Below are 23,867 nucleotides of genomic sequence, written 5' to 3' on the forward strand. Positions count from 1 at the left end.
TCACTTATTTTCTTGATTTCAGAGTTGAGAAAAGTGGCAATCAAAAAGCCAATTCTTAGTTTTGACATTTCCCTGTTGTTTTCCTATTTTATATCTCGTTTAGTTCTGCTCTAATATTTGTTACTTCCTTCCGTCTGCTAAATTTGGGTTTAGTTTATTCTTATCTTTCTAGCTCCTTGAGGTGTAATCTTTGAGATCTTTCTCATTTTTTCATCTAAACATGTATTGCAATGCACTTCCCTCTTCTATTTTTGTTTCATCCCGTAAGTTTTGGTAGTTTTTGTTTTCATTTTCATTTGTCTAGAGGTATCTTCTAATGTCCTTTTTTATTTCTTCTTTGACCTAATGGTTATTCAAGAGCAGGCTGTTTAATTTCCACATACTTGTGAATTTTTCAGTTAGTTTTAGAAAAGATAAGCAAAATTGACAAACTCCTACTAAGATAAAAAGAAGACTCAAGTAAATCAGAAATGAAAGAGGAATCGTTACAACTGATACTACAGAAATTAAAAGGATCATAAGAGACTACTATGAACAACAATACACCAACAAACCGGATAACCTAGAACAAATGGATAAATTCCTAGAAACATATAGCCCACAAAGACTAAATCATGAATAAAGAGAAAGTATGAGCAGATCTATAAGTGTAGAGATTAATCAATAATCAAAATCTCCCAACAAAGGAAAGCACAAAAATACTTGGCTTCATGATGAATCCTACCAAATAAAGAAAAATTAGTGCCAATCCTTCTCAAACTCTTTCCAAACACGGAAGAAGAGTGAACACTTTCAAACATTTCATGAGGCCAGCATTAGCCTGATACCAAAACCAGAAAAAGACACCACAAGAAAAGAAAACTCGAGTCAGGGACTTCCTTGGTGGTCCAGTAGTTACGACTAAGCAATATAGGGCCTATGGGTTCAATCCCTGCTTGGGGAGCTGAGATCCCATTGGCCCCACAGCCAAAACACCAACACATAAGACAGAAGCAGTGTTATAACAAATTCAATAAAGATTTTTCCAAAAAATGATCCACATCAAAAAAAGAAAACTATAGCCAATATAGCTGATGAATATAGATGCAAAATTCCCTATCAAATTACTAGCAAACTGAAGCCAACAGCACATGAGAAGGATTATATACCACAACCAAGTGAGATTTATCCTTAGGATGGAAGAATGTTTCATATATGAAAATCAATTAATGTGATATTCCATATTATCGGAATAAAGGATAAAAATCACACGATCATCTCAATACACACAGAAAAAGCATCTGACAAAATCTAACAGCTTTTTATAATAAAAATTCAAAACAAACTAGAAACAGAAGGAAATTACTTCAACATAATAGAGACTAATTATGAAAAACCCACAGGAAACATTATACTTAATGGTGAAAAACTGAAAGCTTTTCCTCTAAGATCAAACCAAACATCTTCAAGCAAAGGAAACAATCAACAGAATAAAAGGGCAACTTATGTAATGGGAAAAAATACTTGCAAACTGTACATCTGACAAGGAGCTCATCTCCAAAACATATAAGGAACTCCTACAACTCTGAAAAAAACTGGGCTAAGGACTTAAATAGACATTTTTCCAAAGAAGACATACTGATGGTGGAGCCATACATAAAAAATGTTCGGTGTTACTAATCATCTGCTGCTGCTGCTGCTGCTAAGTCGCTTCAGTCATGTCCAACTCTGTGCGACCCCATAGACGGCAGCCCACCAGGCTCCTCCGTCACTGGGATTCTCCAGGCAAGAACACTGGAGTGGGTTGCCATTGCCTTCTCCAAAGCATGAAAGTGAATAGTAAAAGTGAAGTCACTCAGTCGTGCCCGACTCTTAGCGACCCCATGGACTGCAGCCTACCAGGCTCCTCCGTCCATGGGATTTTCCAGGCAAGAGTACTGGAGTGGGGTGCCATTGCCTTCTCCTACTAATCATCAGGGAAATGCAAATCAAAATCACAATGAGACATCATGTTACACCTGTCAGGATGGTTATTTTATATGGAAAAGCATATATAAAAAATGTTCAATGTTACTAATCATCAGGGAAATGCAAATCGAAATCACAATGAGACATCTCGTTACGCCTGTCAGGATGGTTATTATATATGGAAAAGCAAACAAACAAGAAACAAGAAGTGTTGGCAAGGATGTGGAGAAATTGGAACCCCTGCATTCTGTTGGTAGGAACACAAAATGGTACAACTGCTACAGAAAACAATATGGAGCTTTTGCAAAAAATTAAACACAAAACTACGTAAGATTCAGCAATCCCACTTCTGGGTATTTATCCAAAATACTTGAAATCAGAATCTTAAAGATATATTAGCACTCCTTTGTTCATTGTATCACTACTCACAGTAGCCAAATGTGGAAAGAACGTAAGCAGCCCAGATAAATGAATGAAGAACATGTGGCAGATACAGACAATGGAAGACTATTCACCTTTTAAAAAGAAGGGAATTTTGCAACATGTGACAACATGGATGAACCTTGAGGATATTATGCTAAATGAAATAAGCCAATCACAGAAGAATAAATACTGCATGATTCCACAGACACGAGCTATCTAATGAAACAGTCAAATTTCTAGAATCAAAGATTGGAAAAATGGGAAGTTACTAGTCAACTGATATTAACAGTTCAGTTAAGAAAGATAAATACATTCTAAAGATCTTCTGTAAAACACTGTACCTAAAGTCAACAACACTGGAACGTACACTTAAGAGTTGTGTTAAAAGAATAGCTTTCCTGGCTTCCCTGGTTGTCTGCTGGTTAAGAATCCACTTGCCAACGCAGGGGACACAGGTTCTATCTCTGGTCTGGGAAGATTCCACATGCCAAGTGGCAACTAAGCCCGTGCACCGCAACTACTGAAGCCTGTGCATGGCAACTAGAGAGTAGCTAAAAATAATAAAACATTCTTTTTTAAAACAGACTGGCTCTCATGTTAAGTGCTCTACCCACAGTTTACAAAAACAAGTAGAACTACTATTAGCAAAAATTTTCCTGGGCAGGATGAGATGCAAATGAGCTAGCTTTCTCTCTTCCTTCCCACCGCCGGCTAGGAGATTATGGACAGACTCTGCCGGTCACGTAGTTTGCTGTCAAGAGGTCTCCCGTTATGCACAGGAGCCTCATCTCCACCTCAGGTGAAGCACAGCTTCTCCACTGATGCCAAACAGCCTTTTCTAAACTATGACAGGGGCAAGAACACAATGAGGGTGGCTCAGGATTAGGATGTCTGCCCTGCTGCTGCTGCTGCTGCTAAGTCGCATCAGTCATGTCTGACTCTGTGCGACCCCAGAGACGGCAGCCCACCAGGCTCCCCCGTCCCGGGGATTCTCCAGGCAAGAACACTGGAGTGGGTTGCCGCCGTTAAAACCAAGAGTTAATACTAAGAGGTACCAAGCTCTGGTCCTGTGCACGTGTGTTCAGTCACTTTAGTTGTGTCGGACTCTGTGATCCTGTGGAGCCCGCCAGGCCCCTCTGTCCATGGGATTCTCCAGGCAAGAACACTGCAGTGTGTTGCCATGCCCTCCTCCAGGGGATCTTCGCAACCCAGGGGTCAAACTCTCATCTCCTGCATCTCCTGCATTGGCAGGTGTATTCTTTTAACCCCTGAGCCACAAGCTCTGGTCCTACATCATATCAAAACCACCAGGAAAGCTCTGACCTTTTGTATGTCTAAAAAAATCAGCCCTGCTTCAGGGCTTCCTTTCCTTCCTGATTGGTTCTCTAAGAAAAGAACTTTGAACCTCACACAATCGAGTACTGAATTTTCCATAGTTTAGTTGGTTCCTTGTTTCTCTTATGTTCATCTCCTCTTTTCAATGGCCTTTGAGTTATTTATAGACTGGAATTCTGTCCTGCATTTTTCTTGCACCGTCTTCGCCTCCTCAGGCAAGGACACCCATCTGATGTCTCTGGTCTGAGCAGATGATTTCTGGGCCTACCTGGTGAGTGGACTCTAGGATGGGAGTAGCTTCTGAGAGTGTCCAGGGAAACTGACACTCCTCTAGTATCATCTATCAGCATAAAGACTGTCTCTGATCCAGTGTAAAATCTGAGAAAGCAGTGGTCCCCAACACTGTAACAGCAAGTTCATGCACCAGGCCACAGTATGCTCGTGTGAATGTCCCCAGTAAAGATTATTTGAAACAGATGATAGGCTACGGTCCTTTAAAATTGTTTCTAGTAAATAGTACATTATTTTTCACCAGTTAATTTCTAAACACCTTAGATATGAGGTAGGTCTAAACAGAAAACCAACTTTACAGCTCTTGAAAGCCTTGTAATCCACATCTTTGTGCACAGGAAATCATACTAGATATTTTATTTCAGACATTTAGGATAGAAGTATTTGCTTGTCATATGGGTTTAAAATGCAACAAATTTCTGTGGACAGAAAAGTTATCATACAAATACTATATGGAAGCCTTCCTGTACTTTATGTCCCAAAATATGGTTAATTACTATAAAAAATAGAATATACTCCAAATGGTAAATTTGTTGAATCATTTACTTTTATGCTGTCACTCACATATAAATAAAATTTCTTCACTGACCAAGAGAACAATAAACCAAACAAATATAGGACAAGCGGGGGTGGGGAAAATAAATCTGACATTTTTCCTAGTGCCTGGGTTTGACTGTTTATTATATTTCTAATTATAGAGCACGGACAGGGCTGTTTTAGGCTGGAATGCAAAATTTGTGAGAAGAGATCATTTCCAGCACAGAGTCAGAGCATTTCCTAAAGTATCATTAATCTTTCTTTGGTCTGCCCACCCTACCCCCTGCCATCAAGACATACAACACAGATGTCTTTTAGTTTAATGATACTAGTTTCCAGGTAACCAAATTAGAAATGCAGAACATGGCCCAATGTTGATAAGCCAGTATGGTCTAGTTGATTACATCTTCCTCAGGTAATTTCTCAAGAGTCATTAGGATGCTACTTAAACATACCTAAACACAATCCAAACTTGTTCTCCGAGATTCATCTCCCCGTCACTGACAATCTCATTAAGACATTCTAATCAAAAGCCATATGCGATGAAATCACCATCCCCTACCACTTCAGCAGATAAAGTGACCTTAGTGCCTTTCCCTGACCAATAATAATGATGCTGCTGGAGTGGTCACATAACTCACGTTCTTGCTCTGACCTACTGACTTTTCACTTCATCTAAGTGGCTCACCTAGATACGCATGCTCCCACCCAGACCAGCTAAATGGCATTGTGTTGCTGTTGTTTAGTCACTATGTCATGTCCGACTCTTTGTGACCCCATGGACTGTAGCCAACCAGGCTCCTCTGTCCCTGGGATTTCCCAGCCAAGAATACTGGAGTAGGTTGCCATTTCCTTCTCCAGGGGATTTTCCTGACCCAGGGATCAAACCCTGTGTCTCCCACACTGGCAGGTGGGTTCTTTCCTGCTGAGCCATCAGGGAAGCCAATGGCATTGTGATGAGGGTCTGATTTTCAAACCTAAGATGTAAAGGGACGATTTATTGATAGAACCATCCTGTGAATTTCACTAATGAAGAAAAGCAACTAAGTACTTCTGGTCCCGGATGGCTTGGGGGCCTAAATTATCTGGTTTACACCTGCAGAGTAATAAGTTGTGTTGATCAGCTGCCATATCTCCAGGCGACTGGGATTTGTGAAGGAAAAAAAAAAAGACTGTAAACAACTCTAGTCTGGAACTTAAAGGGGAAAAAAAAAAAAAATGCTGATCCAGGACAAAAGGAGAAGCTGCTGTGGTAACCAGACTTTTCTATATAACAAGTATGTTTCTGCCTAATTCCATAGCATCTAGTTACGCTATTAACAGCCACCGCCACCATGACTATATAGACGTTTAAAGCAAGCAAACTGTACACGTTTACATCTACTGGCTCTATGTGTCTACTCGCAATGCTGAAAAAAGCATTGTGAAATAAATACATGTTGGAAGAGGCGTATGAAATATGGAGACACTGTCTCCATTCCACAAAAGAATTAATTCGCTGAAAATAAATAAAAATTACTTTTTGATTGTTAAGCATGTACTGGAAAAGATTCTTTTGTAGGGCTATATACATAGAAACCCGGAGACGGCAATGGCACCCCACTCCAGTACTCTTGCCTGGAAAATGCCATGGATGGAGGAGCCTGGTGGGCCGCAGTCCATGGGGTTGCTAGGAGTTGGACACGACTGAGCAACTTCACTTTCACTTTTCACTTTCATGCATTGGAGAAGGAAATGGCAACCCACTCCAGTGTTCTTGCCTGGAGAATCCCAGGGACGGGGAAGCCTGGTGGGCTGCCGTCTATGGCGTCGCACAGAGTTGGACACGACTGAAGCGACTTAGCAGCAGCAGCAGCAGCATACATAGAAACCAAGTCATCAAGCCATTTAGTGTGTAGCCAATTACTTAAATCTGAGAGAAACACAACTCTAAATTTATTTAAATCTCTCTATACTTACTAACAGAGAAGGCAATGGCACCCCACTCCAGTACTCTTGCCTGGAAAATCCCATGGATGGAGGAACCTGGTAGGCCGCAGTCCATGGGGTTGCTGAGGGTCGGACACGACTGAGCGACTTCACTTTCACTTTTCACTTTCATGCATTGGAGAAGGAAATGGCAACCCACTCCAGTGTTTTTGCCTGGAGAATCCCAGGGATGGCGAAGCCTGGTGGGCTGCCGTCTATGGCGTCGCACAGAGTTGGACACGACTGAAGCGACTTAGCAGCAGCAGCAGCATACTTACTAAAGGCTTCCCTAATAGTTCAGTTGGTAAAGAAGCCGCCTGCAATGCAGGAGACCCCAGTTCGATTCCTGGGTTGGGAAGATCCCCTGGAGAAGGGATAGGCTATCCACTCCAGTATTCTTGGGCTTCCCCTGTGGCTCAGCTGGTAGAGAATCCGTCTGCAATTCATGAGTCCTGGGTCCGATCCCTGGGTTGCGAAGATCCCCTAGAGAAGGGAAAGGCTACCCACTCCAGTATTCTGGCCTGGAGAATTCCATGGACTGTATAGTCCATGGGGTTGCAAAGAGCTGGACATGGCTGAGCGACTCTCACTCACTTCACTTCTCACTTCATACTTACTAAAAAGTTACACAGTCATGCATAGTGATGATGTGAGCTCTTCAAAACTCCCATTTACTTTCCCCTTAGGTCCTTATCATTTGCATTATTTTATCACTTGTGTTATTTACCCTACAACATGTAAACACATGTGTGCGAGACGTCAGTCGAGTCTGACTCTTTGTGACCCTATGAGCTGTAGCCCACCAGGGCTCCTCTGTCCATGGGATTCTCCAGACAAGAATACTGGGGTGGGCTGCCATTTCCTTCTCCAGGTGATCTTCCCAACCCAGGGATCAAACTCACAGCTCTTAAGTCTTCTGCATTCGGAGACAGGTTCTTTACCACTAGCGCCACCTGGGGAGCCCTTACAACACATAAAACATAAATTAAGCCAAAATTTCTGGTCAAGGTAGAATTAGGAGACTGACTTCAGATGAAGCTAGATACAGGGCTTTGCACTTACAGTTTCTAAAGAGCTCAAAATTTTTAAATTAAAAGGTCCAGTCAGAATTTTACCAATGTCACAATAATGAACTAGAAGCTATTCTTTAACCCAAATCGATTTTGAGAATAATTAAAGCCAATGAGTTTCATTACCCTGAACTACATGTTGTCAACACTAACTCTCTTAGTATTTTATCTATTTATTTGGCCGCTCGGGCTCTTAGTTGCCACACATGAGATCTTCGTTGAGGCAAACGGGACCTAGTTCCCTGTTCAGGGATCAAACCCAGGTCCCCTGCATTGGGAGCTGGGAGTCTTAACCACTGGGCTGACAGCGAAGTCCCTCTCTATTTTTAAAAGAACAGAACTTGCAAAGCGCTCTCTCTAGCATAAGAAAGGTGTGGAGCCATCCAGGTAACAGATGTAGATTAAATACTCCAACAGGAATGGGAAGAGCATTTCCTCCCTCAGGATCCGTGGAGGAAATGGGTCCACAAAATCAGGGCAGGGAAGAAAGCACAGCCTTCTGGAGTAACTTGGCTTAACGGACAAATGACCTCACATTTCTAGTTTTACAGCTGCACGAAGTACATCCATGCCCAAGACATCCAGAAAAGGGAAAGTTAACTTCAACACTGTTTTGGAAGACAGTGTCTTCCTTTAATTAATAGATTCCAAAAAAAGTTAGCTTATGTTATGTAAAAAACTAACATATTTGGAATGCATTGTCCTGTGTGTGTGCTCAGTTGCATCCAACTCTTTTTGACTCCATGGACTAGCAGCCCGCCAGGCTCCTCTGTCCATGGGATTCTCCAAGCAAGAATACTTGAGTGGGCAGCCATTTCCTCCTCCAGCAGATCTTCCAGACCCAGGGATGGAACCCACATCTCTTGCATTGGCAGGCAGATTCTTAACCACTGAGCCACCTGGGAAGCCGTTATTGGTGTTTAGTAGCTCAGTCACGTCCAACTCTTAGGGACCCCACGGACTGCAGCACACCAGGCTTCCCTGTCCTTCACTATTTCCTGGAGTTTGCTCAAACTCATGTCCATTGAGTTGATGATGCCATCCAACTGTCATCTTCTGTCGTCCCCTTCTCCTCTTGCCCTCAATCTTCCCCAGCATTAGGGTCTTTTCTAATAAGTTGGCTCTTCCCGTCAGGTGGCCAAAGTATTGGAGCTTCAGCTTCAGCACCAGTCCTTCCAATGAATAACCAGGGTTGATTTCCTTTAGGATTGACTGGTCTGATTCCCATGCTGTCCAAGGGACTCACAACAAGCATCACCGTTGGAAAGCACCAGTCGGCACTCAGCCTTCTTTATGATCCAGCTCTCACATCTGTACATGACTACTGGAAGAACTGTAGCTTTAACTATATGGACCTTTGTCGGCAAAGCCCTGTAATGACAGATAAGTGAGGCCTTGTTGTGCTTGTGAAATCTTGAGTGACCGACTTTGCATAAGCCCTCCAAACAGCACACTAAGCTCCTGCTGATGCCACAGGCAGTGTCCTCCTTGTAAACAGAGGGATCCACCAAGGCTTAGGCAGTAATGGTTTAGGATCAACTCTGGGACAACCAGATTAACTTCACTCAGTCATTGCTTTCTTCTGCTTTGGCTGGTTAATCCTCAAGCTCTCTTTTCAGTCAAGCATATCCTCTTATTTAATGGGCTTTCAAGTAAAACAGAGACCACCTTGCAAAGTATTGCAAATAAGTAAATCCATCCAGGAAAATCCAGAAACTCCACTGAAGTTCACAGATAAAACTCATAAGTAGATCCAGTATTTTAAAAGATTACCAGAAGGGAATTTAGCTAGTCACATCGGCCAAATAAAAGTTACTTAAACTCTCCTCTGGAAAATAAGCTTTAGCCTTTTCTACCATACTGATAATAATGGTGATCTGAAGATATTATTAGCAAGCTTTTAAAAATAATTTTATTTATTCACGTAGTTTTGGCTGTGCTAGGTCTTCATTGCTGCTTGGGGAGACCTGAGCTTATTGTGGTGGCTTCTCTTGTCGCGGTGCACAGGCTCTCGGGCTCACGGGTTTCCACAGTTGCAGCACGTGGGCTCCACAGTTGCGGCTCCCAGGCTCTAGAGCGCAGGCGCAGTAGTTGGGGCACACGGGCTTAGCAGCTCTGCGGCACGTGGGATCTAACGGGGTCAAGGATTGAATCCATGCTCTCCTGCACTGGCAGTCGGATTCTCCACCACTGAGCCACCAGTGAAGCCCAGATGTAAAGAGCAAACTTTTAAAAATAAAAATTTAATATCTTTACTTCTTTTTCCTGTATGTATATTTGGTCAGTTCATCACCATGTGAGACAATAAAGGACAGCCCTTAAACTCTCAAAACCTAATCCCGTATGAAAAGGACTTGGTTATGACTTGGTGGTATTCTTGTTTGTATTTCAGATCAGTCATGTTTTAAAAAGGAGACTTTAATTTATATATGTCATTCAGGCACCCATTCTTTTCATATTGACCAATATTACCAATACTCCTGAGGAAATTATATCCTAGGTGAAAAACCAAATGAATATAATCAATTCTCACTATACTTCTGATCCAAAAGGTCATGTAAATTATTGTCAGTAGAGTGTATTTTAGAATTCAGAATTGTGAAACGTGTATTTGGACCTTAGCTGTTTGGGGCTACACACAAAGTTGTAGGACTCTATGTCCATTTTAGCAAAAATAATAAAGGTTCTTTTGCAGAGCCCGACTGGCAACTACTTTGCCCACTTCCACTATATGGTCCAGCATCTTCCCAGAGTCCTCAGCTCATGTTGGGAGTGGACAGTGTCACCCCTCTCACACATACTGTTAAACCTCATCAGAGCAGCTTTCCTCTGATTCTGTGATTTCTTGGGTTCAGGAAGGTAAGGGTTTGGGTTTAAAATGCCCCCTAAACCCCTGTAGCTTAACTCAGAGGTTTAGAACACCTCAAACTTCTTTCCTTTCAGGACTTGAATAAAACTTAGGAGTCAGCAAAGGGGAGGCTATTTTCAACAGGAGAGAAAAGCTAGACCATGGATCTTAAGCACTTTGTAGCCACGGATTCCTCTAAGATCGAAGAACTTGATCGAAGCAGTGGACTCTTTCCAAAAAAAGAAAAAAGAAGGTATTTGTGTGAAAAACACATTTTCGAGAGAGAGGTCATCGTTGTCTTGAAACACATCCAGGACGCAAATGAAATCAGTCACGCCATGGCCACCTCCCCAGGCTCCTTGCTAGCTTTGGACTGTGTTGCTCAGATTTTAGTCTGGGGTCCAGCGGACTTGGTGCCTGGCTGGGTCAGTGGGCCTGGGGCGCTCTGTTGAGTGGGAGAGGAGAGGAGGGGCACAGATCTGGGTCCTGCCTCCAGCCTCCTAATTGGCAGTCCTCACACTCAGCCCTGGCTGAAAGCTTAGGCTGCTATGCCAACTCTGACTGGTCTTCTTCTAAATAGGGGTAATTCACATAGAATTCTTTTCAGCACTTCCAGGATTCCTCTCCGGGACTAAAGACATGATCCAACAAGAAATCGAGTCTGACAGTTTCAGCAAAAATACAATTAAAAGCACATACTAGAAGGTGTTCGTGTCCCATGGCCATTTCTGATAAATACCCTGGATGTTTAACAAACACTGGGGAGAAACTGAAAACGTCCAAAAGCCACTCATCCCATTTGCATTGGTCTGTAAGTGCTGGCAAATGTCGATGCTGGGGAAGGCTTTTAATGTTATTGATAGTTTATTCAAATAGGCCGGAGTGGTCCCATGGGGCCTGAATCACTACTGTTGCTGAGGAATAAGCCACTTATACAGCAAGACGGTTGGAATGCTCAGAACTAAGTGCTGGCTGTGCCTTAGTCGAAATGCCCCTTCTCAGCATCTATGACATAACCAGAGGGCAGTAGCCCTTTCCAGCCACAAGAGTGCCATGAAAGCCAGTGCACGGAAAGGCTTCCTTTAAGAAAAAACAGAAACCAAAACCCCACAATCTTTTAAACAGGGAGTGCTGTTTCAGGAAATGTTAATAACTGTGATGGTTGCAGAGAATACCGTGGTCCTAAGGTTTGTTCTTTCGGATGTATCACATATCTTCCCTGAGAGGACAAGAATGTCAGAGCATTGACCAGCAGGAAAGCAGGGGGAGAAGAGATATGTCAGGACTAAAGGCAGGCTTGAAGCTGGGGGAGAGAGGAGCAGACAGGACAAGCAGCTGCCCACGGTGGCCGGGGAGGAAAGGATGGATGTGCATGCACACAGGCGTGTTGAATGCCCGGCAATGTCAAGGCTCAGTGCTCCTTGATGGAGAAGGTATAAGAACAAAAACATGCATGGCTAGAGAATGGTGACTCTGATTCTTTTTTTTTTTTTTTAATTGGGGTATAGTTTCTTTACAATGCTGAGTTAGTTTCTTCAGTACAATGAAGTGAATCAGCTGTGTGTATACCTATATCCCCTCCCTCCTGGACCTCCCTCTCGATCGCTCCCCCATCCCACCCCTCTAGGTCCCCACAGAGCACCGAGCTGAGCTCCCTGTGCTACACAGGCAGGTCCCCACTGCTATCTGTTTGACACGTGGCAATGCACACACGTCCATCCCAATCTCCCCGCTCATCCTCCCCTCTCCGCCCCCACCCCCCTGTCCACATGTCTGTTCCTCACCTCTGCATCTCTATTCCTTCTGGCCATATACCCTGAAAAAACCATAATTCAAAAAGACACATGCATCCCAGTGTTCGCTACAGCACAATTTACAATAGCCCAGAACATGGAGGCAACCTAAGTGTCCACTGACAGATGAACGGATAAAGAAGATGTAGTAGATATATACAACATACAATGGAATATTAGCTATAAAAAAGGAATGAAATTGGGTCATTTGTAGAGACGTGGAGTCTGTCATATACAGTGAAGTAAGTCAGAAAGAGAAAAACAAACATTGTATATGAGCGCCTGTATGTGGAATCTAGAAAGATGGTACAGATGATTCATTTTTTAAAAGTGTATTTGTATGAATATACATACACAGAAATACACATAGACTTGTGTGTGTATATAGTTTTTTTTTTTTTCGCAGAAGGGTGGAAATTAGATGGCAGACTGAAACAGAGGAAATAATGTTTAAAAAAGAAAAGAGTATCAATTACTTAGAACTTAATGTGAAGAGCTCTGATGGGTTTTTGGAAAACCTAGATAGATAAAAGCAACTTATAAAACACCTTGCTTAGTACCCTTCACAGGGAAGGCAGGAGAGGTTTCAGAGACATACACTCAAACTGTAGGATCATAACGACAGGCTGTTTGCTCGTCTGTCTGATAACCAGATTTTGGCTACCTCATTGCTCATTAGGCTCTGAATCAGGGGGATAAAAGAAGAAACTCAAATCAGTGCATTGGTGAGCAGCTCTAGTTGAAAGATGGACAAGGAGGAGATTTTAAATTCTCGTGAAGTTCGGTTTTCCACTGTGGGGTTTAATGATCTTGGTGATCTTGGCTCCCAGGGGAAGCAGTAACTGAGAGCCAGCTGTAGAAATGGGGAGGGAGTAAGTATTCTGAATGGCAGGTTTTTATCGGCAGATGGTCCTGGTTTTAAGAAGCCAGTTGGCAGGGCTGTGTATCTCCCGACCTTCACCCGTCAGAGGACGGGAGGCAGAAAAAGCTCATTTGCAGTTCCATGTCAGAAACACCAGGGTGACACCGAGAACCTTCAGGAGATAAACAGCAGGAGCCTCAGGATGAGAAGGATACTGGGCAGAGGCAGGAGTGCAGATGGAGACCTCACACTGTGCAAGTGAGGCCCAGCTTGGGGGCTTAAAAGCTCCACCAGGCAGACAGCATGTTTTGTATAGAGTTGGACAACGTCCTCAGCCTCGGGGCTAAGTGGAGGCCTTTCTAGTGTCCTGAAATACAAGGGCCAAGGTCTGTTGACGTTTGTCTAATAAATCTACATAATGGTTTACTGTCATGGTGAGAGATTTGGGATAAACTGTGCTATGTGAAAAAAGCAGCTTATAAAACAGTATACTAAATGATTCAGTCTTGTATACATCTATAAACGAAAAAAAGAAATCTGGGAGAAAATATGCAAAAATGCAAACAGTGATAATATTTAGGAGGTGGAATTATGGATGGTTTTTATATTCTTCTATTTGCTTAACTAAATCTTTAAAATTTTCAACATTATCCAGGGAATACTCCAGGCAAGAATACTGGAGTGGGTAGCCATTCCCTTCTCCAGGGGATCATCCTGACCTAGGGATCAAACCAGAGTCTCTGGCATTGCAGGTAGATTCTTTACCATCCAAGCCACCAGGGAAGCTCACTGAACATATTACTTGCATAATAAAACATGCTAACATTAAAAATATATCTAATGTATTTTGTGCTCAGTCTCCTCTGCCCATGGAATTTTCCAGGCAAGAATACCAGAGTGAGGTGCCATTTCCTACTCCAGGGGATCTTCCTGACCCAGGAATCGAACCCCAGTCTCTTGTATCTCCTGGACTGGCAGGCAGATTCTTTACCACTAGCGCTACTTGGGAAGCCACAGGGTATTTTATACAAGTTAAAATGTATTACAAATGTATAAATGAGGTGTTCTATAAACATGACATTGGACTTGTGAGGAAAAAAAAAAGTTATTTCTTAATTGATTTCTAAATACTTCAAAGTGGATGTACCAGAATCTCTTTAAGGTCTAGAGGAATACCCTGTAGGTTTCACTAGCTACAATATATTTACAAGAATGTTGACGGTCACTAACTACTTAAGACCTTGTAATTACATGTACTCTTTCTATATAGTTACTGCTTCAAGAGTACACCAGAGGTTGCCTATAGTTTTCTTCTTACTTGAGAAGACAACAGATACAGGACTCAAAGGATAACAGATGAAGATTCCCCAGTTCTTGACACCGGAGTGTTGAGTGAAAACGTGCCTTCTGTGTTACTTTCAGTGGATTTAAGTCTACTGTTTTGCTGAGGGGGTGAGGTTCCCACAAGGATTAAGGCTGCTCTGCCTCCCTCCATTTTTAAAGTGCTTGCTCTTCCACTTCTGCTTCCCTCACATCCAGTTACTCTACAGAAGGAAGAAAATATCCATCCAGGTGGAGAAGAGAGGGTTCTAGATGGGACTTAATGGACATCAGTAAAGAAGCTCCTGTGGACCTGTAACAGTGAACAGCTAGGAATGACTGGCTGCTATGGCAATGGGCTAAATTTTTTTTTTAACTTTATTAAGATTGTTTTCAAGTTTTATCTGGCTGCACCACGTCTTAGTTGCAGCACCAGAATCTTTGAGCTGCCACATGTGAACTAGTTGCAGCACGTGGGATCTAGTTCCCTGACCACGCACTGAACCTGGGACCCTGCATTGGGAGTGTGGAGTTCTGGCCACTGGATCACCGGGGAAAAAGACAGCAATGGTAACAGGTAACCACTGTGCACTGGGCTATAACGTGCTTGATACTTTATTCATATTCTCTTGCAAACGCAAACTCACCACCAACTGGCTGAGTATAGAAATGAACGAAAAAAAAAAAAAAAAAAGAAATGAACGGCCCCAATTACAGACAAGGAAGCTAAGTCTGAAGGGTGTTAAGCACACCCCATGGGAGCATAAAGTCGGTGCTGCATCCCGGTCAGATGCTCCAGGTTCTTCTCTCAGCCTCTTCACTGGATATCAAGGTCACCCAAAGCAAAACAGTTAACCTCTTTGTTGTTCAGTTTCCTCATCTGCAAAACAGAGACAGTAACAAGGTTGACCGCCCAGGGGCTGTATGAGGATTAAACGGCATAGGGGGACAACAGAGAGCCTTTAGCTGGGTATCAGCCACACAGCCCCCTCACTGGGCAATGATGCACTTCTCACTCCATGACAAGGGGATGGCAAGCCCACGTCAGTCTGAGTCGAAGCTCTTTCCACCCCCCAGACACACCTGATATAACATAGCCACTGCTCAAGGGACCTCCCAACCTTTGTTCTGATCCTTTCGATGGGCTGGAAGGTCACTGTCCAGCCACATGCAATACTCACAGAGACAGAGCTTCTACCTCCACTTCCCACAGAGATAAGAAAAACAATGCTGGAGTGGACATGTGATGAGAATTGAGAGCAGATTTCAAACCCTAAACTACTGTTTCAGATAAGTGCACTTTTAAGGCATATAACTAAGGCAGAGACACTGTCTAATGTGCTACTAATACCTCCAAGGGTCCAAACTGTAGCCTTTTATGAAATTTGTTTCTATTGTCTGGAAAAACAAGAGAAGAAAATTCTGATATGTAATTCTGTCTCAAGTGGTTTCTGAATAAAGCCCTTACTATTGAGTGGTGTTTCAAGGATGGTTTCTGTTGTTTTCTGGTTTTTAGGTGTTTTGTGTGTTTTTTTTTTTTAATTGGAGTGCAATTATTTTGCAATGTTGTGTGATTCAACCAAATGAATCAGCTATATGTATACATATGTTCCCTCCCTCTGGGACCTCCCTCCCACCCATCTAGGTCATCACAGAGCACTAAACTGAGCTTCCTGTGCTTTATAGAAGGCTTGTTTGTTTGTTTTCCAGTAGTGCAACAAATGAACAAGCAGTCAGTGGATACAGAATTCCAACTTCCCAATTACTTCTGATCTTTGATCTTTGTCAAAACACAAACTACGCCTTTAAGTGGTAGTGATTAATGTATATGTTTTACACTCTGGGCCTATCATGCAATGATCTCACATTTGTACATCAAGGACCAAAACATCTGCTTCCCTCCCTCAACCCCTGGAATGTGTGACCAGGCCACACATCCCATATTCATATCAACCCCTGACATATTTTACGTATGCTTCCATTAGCCATGTTCTGTCATGCTGCCTTTTAGGATGGTTTTATTACGGATCATTATTTAAGTGATTATCAGGTTTCTATATTCTAATGTATTTGTCTTATAAGATGACATGAATATTCAGAAAAGTCTTCACTGCTTTCAGACTTGGGATAAAAAAATGACTCTGCTTTCTGTCTGTCCATTCCTCCTCCTCTTCCTCGCTTTTCCTTTTTTATTAATAAGACTTTATTCTTTCAGAGCAGTTTTAGGTTCACAGCAAAGTTGAGGGGAAGGTACAGAGATTTCCCGTATATTCTCTGTCCCCGCACATACACCGCCTCCTTCACTGTCAACCTCACCATCAGAGTGGGGACATTTGTTACAGCTGATAAACCCACACTGACACTTCATAATCACCCAAAGTCCATTATAGTTAATGGTTAACGGTATGGTTCAGCCTCTGTGCTGTCCATTCTGTGGGTTTAGACACACGCATAATGACATGTATCCATCATTACGGTATTTCTTTTTTTCCTCTCCAACGTTTAACACTTATCAGAAATTAATGCAGTATTTGCTTAAGGCCAAAATGTAAATTATTCTCTTTCTTACTGTTTTCTCTTCAAGCTATTGTTCTGTTGTTCTAGCAAGCTTCCTTAGGTAACTGAGTCTTTTTTCAAAAGCTGTATTTTGTATTTGTATGTGTTAAGCTCCCTAAATAATCTGAGTCAAAATCTGTATTTTCTATACCATTATTTTTAGTCTTCCTATCTTACAATCCAATATTGTAGAATTTTAATAATGATCACTCACAATACATTTTTTAATTTGTTAAGGAGAGTTTATCTTCATGACTTCCATTCTTTAAAATTTCAGGTTTGATATCCTTGATTCTTTATACTAAATGATTTAGATATGAAATCACAAGGTATTTTGTGAGGATTTCTATTCATAAGCAATAAGAATCTTGGACCAAAGAAGGATGGGAATACCTGTGTCAACCAGTCAAAGGATATTTTTTAATTCAGCAAGTAATCATTAAGCCCCTGCCATTTGCAGGCACTTTTCTAGGCTCCAGGGCTGAAGAGATCAGCAGGGAGATGCCTCTTTCCACCCACTCCCAGAAGAGAGCAATTCAAATTCACAAAGGTTAAAGTTAGAACATAGTTACCAAGAATAGCTCCAGGAAGGCTGTCCCTTCTCCCCGCAGCCTTCCATAGGGGGTCTCACTTAAGAATCAACACAAAGAAAGAGGTCCAGAAAGCCAAGGACTCCCAGGGATCGCTGACATTGAGTAACACCTGAAAGCAACATTCAGCTTGATGTAATTGTCCATTACATTTCTTGGCCGATTCACATATGTCTGCATATTATCTCATTCGACTGAATATTCCATTTTCACATGGACCTAATTCATGTAGGGAATCAGGTTAAAAGGCCATAAAAGCCTGGATTATGAAATGTATGTGAGGTTGAGACGTAATTCATCACTGGAGTGGATAAACCCAAAGACCATCCTGACCAACGTCAAATCCAGGTCAGCAACTAAGCCAGGCAGAAATGCTTTCGCTGGCCAGTTTTGGCTACCATCACTACTTTAACTAAAGAGTTATGACATCAGTGTGGAAACACAAAGGCAGAGCAGCTGTGTGTTACAGTGAACACATTTCTGCAACTTCCATCAACACAGATGAGCTCCTACACAAACACAAGAATGATGTGTGCAAAGTCACAGACTAGGAGGAATTGCACGCGGAGGGCTACTGCACAGCTTTCACTACAAAGGAATTACCCTTCTTACATGAAGAGACTGACCTCCTGCTTATGTTTTCATGATTATTTCTTAACATGCATGGTCAAGATTCTAAGGAAAAAGTCATAGGATTCTGAACACGTTATAACCATTAACCAGCCACATAAAGAAAAGTCAAGAGGCTGCTCAGAGGAAGGACTCATTTACTTCACTGTGGGTCCAGACACGCCATCCTCAAACACCCCCGTTTTCATTATTAAGAGCAATGCCTTGAATCTAAACCCAGGTCCATCCCACTCACTGCCTTCTCCATCAGTGTCCTTAAAGCGGACACTTGTCAGTCAGGTATACGTGAAACATTCTACGCTTAGACTTGTCGCCACCACACATCCTATAATTGCCTTCAAATAACTCTCTCCAGTGACATTCTTTTCTGTGTATGTAAACCATCTGCTCATCTGATCGATATTGCCTGCAGCTGAGAAGAAAAGGATGCTTCACGTTATTTCGAGTAACTCACCTTTAGCGATCGACTCCTGAGCACACCACTCACCTACACTAAATTCACTTTCCAACTTCAATTTCACTCTGACAAACAACCTGGGGGCTCAGCTGGTAAAGAATCTGCCTACAATGCCGGAGACGTGGGTTCAATCCCTGGGTCGGAAAGATCCTCTGGAAAAGGGAAAGGCTACCCACTCCAGTATTCTGGCCTGGAGAATCCCATGGACAGAGGAACCTGACCCCCAGTCCATGGGGTCGCAAAGAGTCAAACATGACTGAGCAACTAATACTAACTTTTTCATGCTTCCTGACTCTTACTGATTTTCCAAATCCACAGTGAATAAGCCCCCAATATATAATTACCTTACAGATTTTCAGATCTTAAAGCTGAAGATGTATCTGCTTAAGGGTTCATTTATGTTTTTAGAGACTTGGGTTTTGTCTTTGTCCTGGGTGGTTCATCTTTCATCTGGGGGTCCTCTGGGCAGTGTACAGTCTCTCATTTTTGCTCTCTCTCAAGATGAACAGTGCACACCTGATACAGTATCCAGCACAGTCTGACTGTGAGCACGGCTGGACCATCTGGCACCACAACTTGGATTTAATGAATGTTGACTGGATGAGACCATGTGTCACATCCTGAGCTAGGCACCTCCGCATGCTTGGCTGCACCAGAGCTGAATCCATTAGTTGACTATTAAAAAAAATCTCCGGGTAATCAACCAAGCCTTTTATTTTCTGTATCCTGATGTTTTGACATCTCGGGGTGGGGAGGGGGTGCCTTGAGGACCCTGGAGGGAGTGCCCTTCTCAGGCTGAGCCAATTCCTAAAGATAAAAAGACTGGCCTTCCCACAAGCCTTTCATATGCAAACCAGCCGATCCTGAGGCCACACTCCTAACCACCTCCTTATTGGCTCTCTCACTTGGGCCACTCTCTGCCAGCTGTCATCATCAGCCTTTGAAGCTTGGAGTTTAACAAAATGACTGACTCTGTGAATGAAAGAATGAATGAAAACATGCAAGATGGTAGGCAGGTCAAGTTCCCCAAGCTAAGTGGGCACAGATTAACATATTTCATTGATAAGGTTCATTTTTTTCCCCCGCACTTTAATATCTCTGAAATCAGGATGGGTCTTAATAAGGACAGTACCTTAAAATGACTGACAACTTGGCAGTAGTCACAGCACAATCATCATTTCCCTGTATTTGCATCAACTTGGTCACCGCTATTCATTTTGTCATTGCTTCCACTAAGAGGCATCGTTGGCATTGCACGTATTCTGTTAAATTGCCATTTAAATGGCTTTCAAAAAGATTACACCATGATTTGGCACTTAAAGATGTTACTGTGTGTACACCAAGGCAAACAGAGTAGTGGGGTCTAAATATTCTGTTACTAAAGGAAACATTTGTCTTTGTTTAGTGTTTACACATTACCTTGCAAAGCAAAATCCAAATGCTTAACTAGACTGAAGGAAAACACAGAAGAGGAATCTGTGTTACAGTTCGTAACTAAGACATATACAAACTGATTGCCTATCACACCATAAGCAATGCTACTGAGGTACCAGCAGTAAAAAGTACCACAACTGATGGAAAAGATGAACCTTGAAAGCTGTGAGATGCTAGCATGACAATTTCATGCAGTGTCTTCCTGGAAGACCACTGTTAGAGTGGCAAGTCATAATATAATTGGCAGTACTTTTTTTTCCTCCCTGTATAAGAAAAATCATGCTATGTCCTACATTCTGATGACATTCCCAATTTGATGAAATACAGAAATAAAGATGGGTTGCCAGTTAATAAGAGGTTTTAAAACCTGAATAGAATGCAGAGTGGAAGTTTGTTGACTGTGGACACTTTTAGGTTAGTGAGGTATCTGCGTGCTCCCAACTTCAGGTTGGCTGTACCATGTCAACCATCTGGTACAGTTTTGCAGATCCCCAGTCATTTAAAGAAGTCGGCTTCACTCTTTCTCCCTGCAAATGGTTTCGGTACATTTCCCATTCCGGTGCGAGAGTGACAATGAGTACACCTCATGTTCCACTTTCCCAACTTTAATTAGTGCTGCTCCAGTTTTCCACAGTTTAGAGCTATCAGAGGGGAGGTGCAAGGGCTATCTTCTAGACTGAAACCTCACCACACTGTGGGGGATGGAGTAAAATGATTAGACAGGAGAGCCCATATGAAATCCCAAAGCACGCACACAGGACTTTGAGATGCTGAACACTAGAGTAACATGAGTAAAATGCCAACTACGAGGACAGGCTTCCAGGCAGCATATGGTCACAGCTCAAAAATGCATTTATCTCTTTTTAGCCTTAGTACTGCAAACCATTTCAGAACCAGAGGAGAGTTGAAGACTATAGCAAGGGAGAGAACAGACATACATACAACCCACCTAGGGAAGAGAAGTGATAAAAGAGTAACTGTAGATTATAATAAAAGTCACTTTTTTTTTTTAAGATATATCTTCAAACTCACTATCACAACTGTGATACCATGTTTCCAGACCCTTCACCCAGGTGAAAACTGCCTCAGTATAAAAGTGAGTAATCAAATCAGAAATAGGTGATCACCTCCGTCCATCACGAAGACAACCAACCAGTCATAGCGTTTCTATACTGCGAGTACATTATCTTTAACAGTGCTGACAACAGGCCACCACACACACGGCATTTGGTACTATTGAGAAGGCCTGCTTCCTGCCCCTAGGGTCTTTGGGTGAGTCTCCTTTCTGGTCAGTAGAGGAGAATCCAGGGGTTCCCTGGACGAATACCATCTTCCCCAGAGACCTTGTTTCAGTCTTCCGCTGTAAGTAGGCAGGGCTGTGTCAGGAATTCTCTGACAGTTGGTACAGGAGGGTGAGTGTGTCCCTGTGAACACCACAGGGGAAGCGTGGCTGCCAGCTGGTGGGGTGTACTTATCTGTGCAGACTTAAAATAGACCTGAATGGCTGAGAGGGGAGAAACTGCTCCTTAAGCAGCAGAAAGGGAAAACACTCATCTGCCTTCTGGAACCAAGGTATTAGGAAGGGGAAGGTGTTTATATGTTTGGAGATTGCCATCTGACTTACATCCTGGGTGTAGGGGAGTGGGGGTACTGTGCGGAGCCCATGATGTCAGTCCCTGATGTCAACCCCTGATGTCATAGTGGCTGGGCACACAGTGGTGGGCTCCCAGGAGAAGACACTCCATAAAGGGCTCTGACCCAGGAGGTCAGGAGACGCAGTCTATGTTGCCATGCTGGGATTTCCTAGTATATCATCACACGGATAACTCTCTCCCTAGAGAGTCCAAGAGATAGCATAGGTTAGTGGAAACGAACACCAGGCAGGAAGTCAAAGACATCCAGGTTCAAATTCCAATCTTGGAAGACTGCAAAACTCTTTAAATCCTAAAGTAGGGGAAGTGACAAGAACACATCAGGGTGACTGTGAGAATCAAAGTTACATACAAAATATCTAGGACACCTGTATGCTCTATGTATATGCTGTATATATCGTGTCACCATGGACGAAGGAGGTTTCCTGCTCTTTTGTATGTAAACGTTCTTATGGAAGTGATGGGACCTGGTGAAGGGAGAAACAGTGTGGACCAGAACAAGAGGCCAGTGTCTGTGGCTAAGGCAGTCTGCAGATACTGAAGGTATTATGAAGTTGTCTTATGGTATGAATACTCTTGGTAAGAAATAAAGTACCTGTGAGAATCCACACGTATGATCAGGCTGATGAGAATGAAACAGAATTCAACACACACTTGTCGACATCTGCTCATTTCAAGTCCCTATGATAAACACATGGCCACCTCTACTCCCAGCTACAGTGACGACAGACTGTTCCTACAACCTTGTGTAAAACACAGTACTAACTCTATTTCTCTGCATTTGAGGAAGTTTCGTCAAAGCAAATAATCCACATGGAAACCCATCTTTTTCTGAAGGCTGAAACTTTTTCCCATCGTCAAGTGAATCAGTGCGTTCTGTATTCTTTTTTTTTCCCCACCCTGCACCCTGAGAGATGGGCCACAGCTTCTACTCCCGTTCCTGTGCTCCACACCCCAGCACGCTGGAGAAGCCAACTGTAAGCCTAGTGGCATGAAAAAAATATTCAAGATGTGACACAGAAGGAATCACCGGCAGCTCCAACACACTGTTCAGGGACCTTTAATTAGAAGGTGCGGGAGACTGAACTACTACCTTCGGCAGAAGCCACAGCAGGGGTGGGGGGCTCTGGGTGCCTGTCCCCTGCTCCAGTTGGGGTAGGGGGGAATCCCCATCGAGGAATTTCCTCGGGGAAGAGCCTGCGTCGGGAATGCTGCTGGGGGGAGAGTGGATGTGGGGAGAGGTTAGAAAGTGGCCTGGGTTCCCGCTTGCCCATATGCAGGTCACGGGCGTTCCCGGCAAGGACGACCTGCCTCCCCTCTACTGGGGCGCGCCTCAGGGACCCCCGAGTCCGGCTCGGCGCGTCTCAGCACCAAACTTTCTCCCGGAACGAGACCTCTTTCGAGCCACGTGGGGTGGGAAGGGAAGGGGTGGCAGGAGGATGGAGGGCGGCAGGGCCGCCAGCCGCGCCCGGGAGAGAGCCCTCCTCCCTCAGCCCGCTTCCCTCCGCCGCCACCCTCTTCCTCGCGGGGAAAGCTGCCCAGACAGCGCCGCCCCGCCCGGCCCCACCCACCCCGCGCCCCAGCCGGGGCTTCACAAAGCGGCGGGGCCGGCGCTGCGCCGCCCGGGGGCGAGGGGGCGAGCTCCGCGCGGTACCTTCAGGAAGAGGTCGGGACACCGGCGCCTGAGGAGACCCGCCGCATCGCCCGGACGCAGCCGCCGCCGCCGCCGCCGCGGGAGGCTGTTCCGCTGCGCCGAGACCCTGTGCTGGCAGGGGCCCTGCGCCGTAGCCGCCGCCGCCCGTGCTCCCCGCGCCGCGCCGCGCCGCGCTTGCTGTGCCCGGGCTCCGCTGCCCGGCGACCGCCACTGTCAAGCGGAGCCCCGCCCCCTGCGCGCCCGGAGAGCCGCGGCCCTCGGGACGCGCGGCCGCCCGGATTGGCTGCCAGGCCGCTGGCTCCGCCCCCTTCCCCATGGCCGCGCCCCTCCCCGCGTCCGTGGCGCGCGCGGCTGCCGGCTCTCTCCCAGGGGCGCCGCGGAGGGTGCGGTCCCGAGCTGGGCGAGGCTTCCTGCGGGCGCCGCGCGCTAGAGACTCCGCTCCTGGGCTCTGCAGTTTCTCCTTGGTCCGCCCAGGAATAGACACCCACAAAGGGCAGAAA

At 44.1% G+C, this 23,867-nt stretch overlaps 1 long non-coding RNA gene across 4 annotated transcripts in view; it reads right to left on the bottom strand.

Annotated features, from left to right (window-relative positions):
- The window catches only part of LOC138990197 (uncharacterized), a 157,348-nt gene extending 133,761 nt beyond the window's left edge, over positions 1–23,587 (bottom strand). For all 4 annotated transcript variants that reach the window (XR_011466314.1, XR_011466312.1, XR_011466315.1 and 1 more), the window contains exon 1: positions 23,368–23,587. This is a non-coding gene — a long non-coding RNA (uncharacterized lncRNA). The remainder of the gene's footprint in view (positions 1–23,367) is intronic.
- Positions 23,588–23,867: the final 280 nt, after the last annotated feature.

Source organism: Bos mutus, chromosome 12, assembly GCF_027580195.1.
Source record: "Bos mutus isolate GX-2022 chromosome 12, NWIPB_WYAK_1.1, whole genome shotgun sequence".
Classification (NCBI taxonomy): domain Eukaryota; kingdom Metazoa; phylum Chordata; class Mammalia; order Artiodactyla; family Bovidae; genus Bos; species Bos mutus.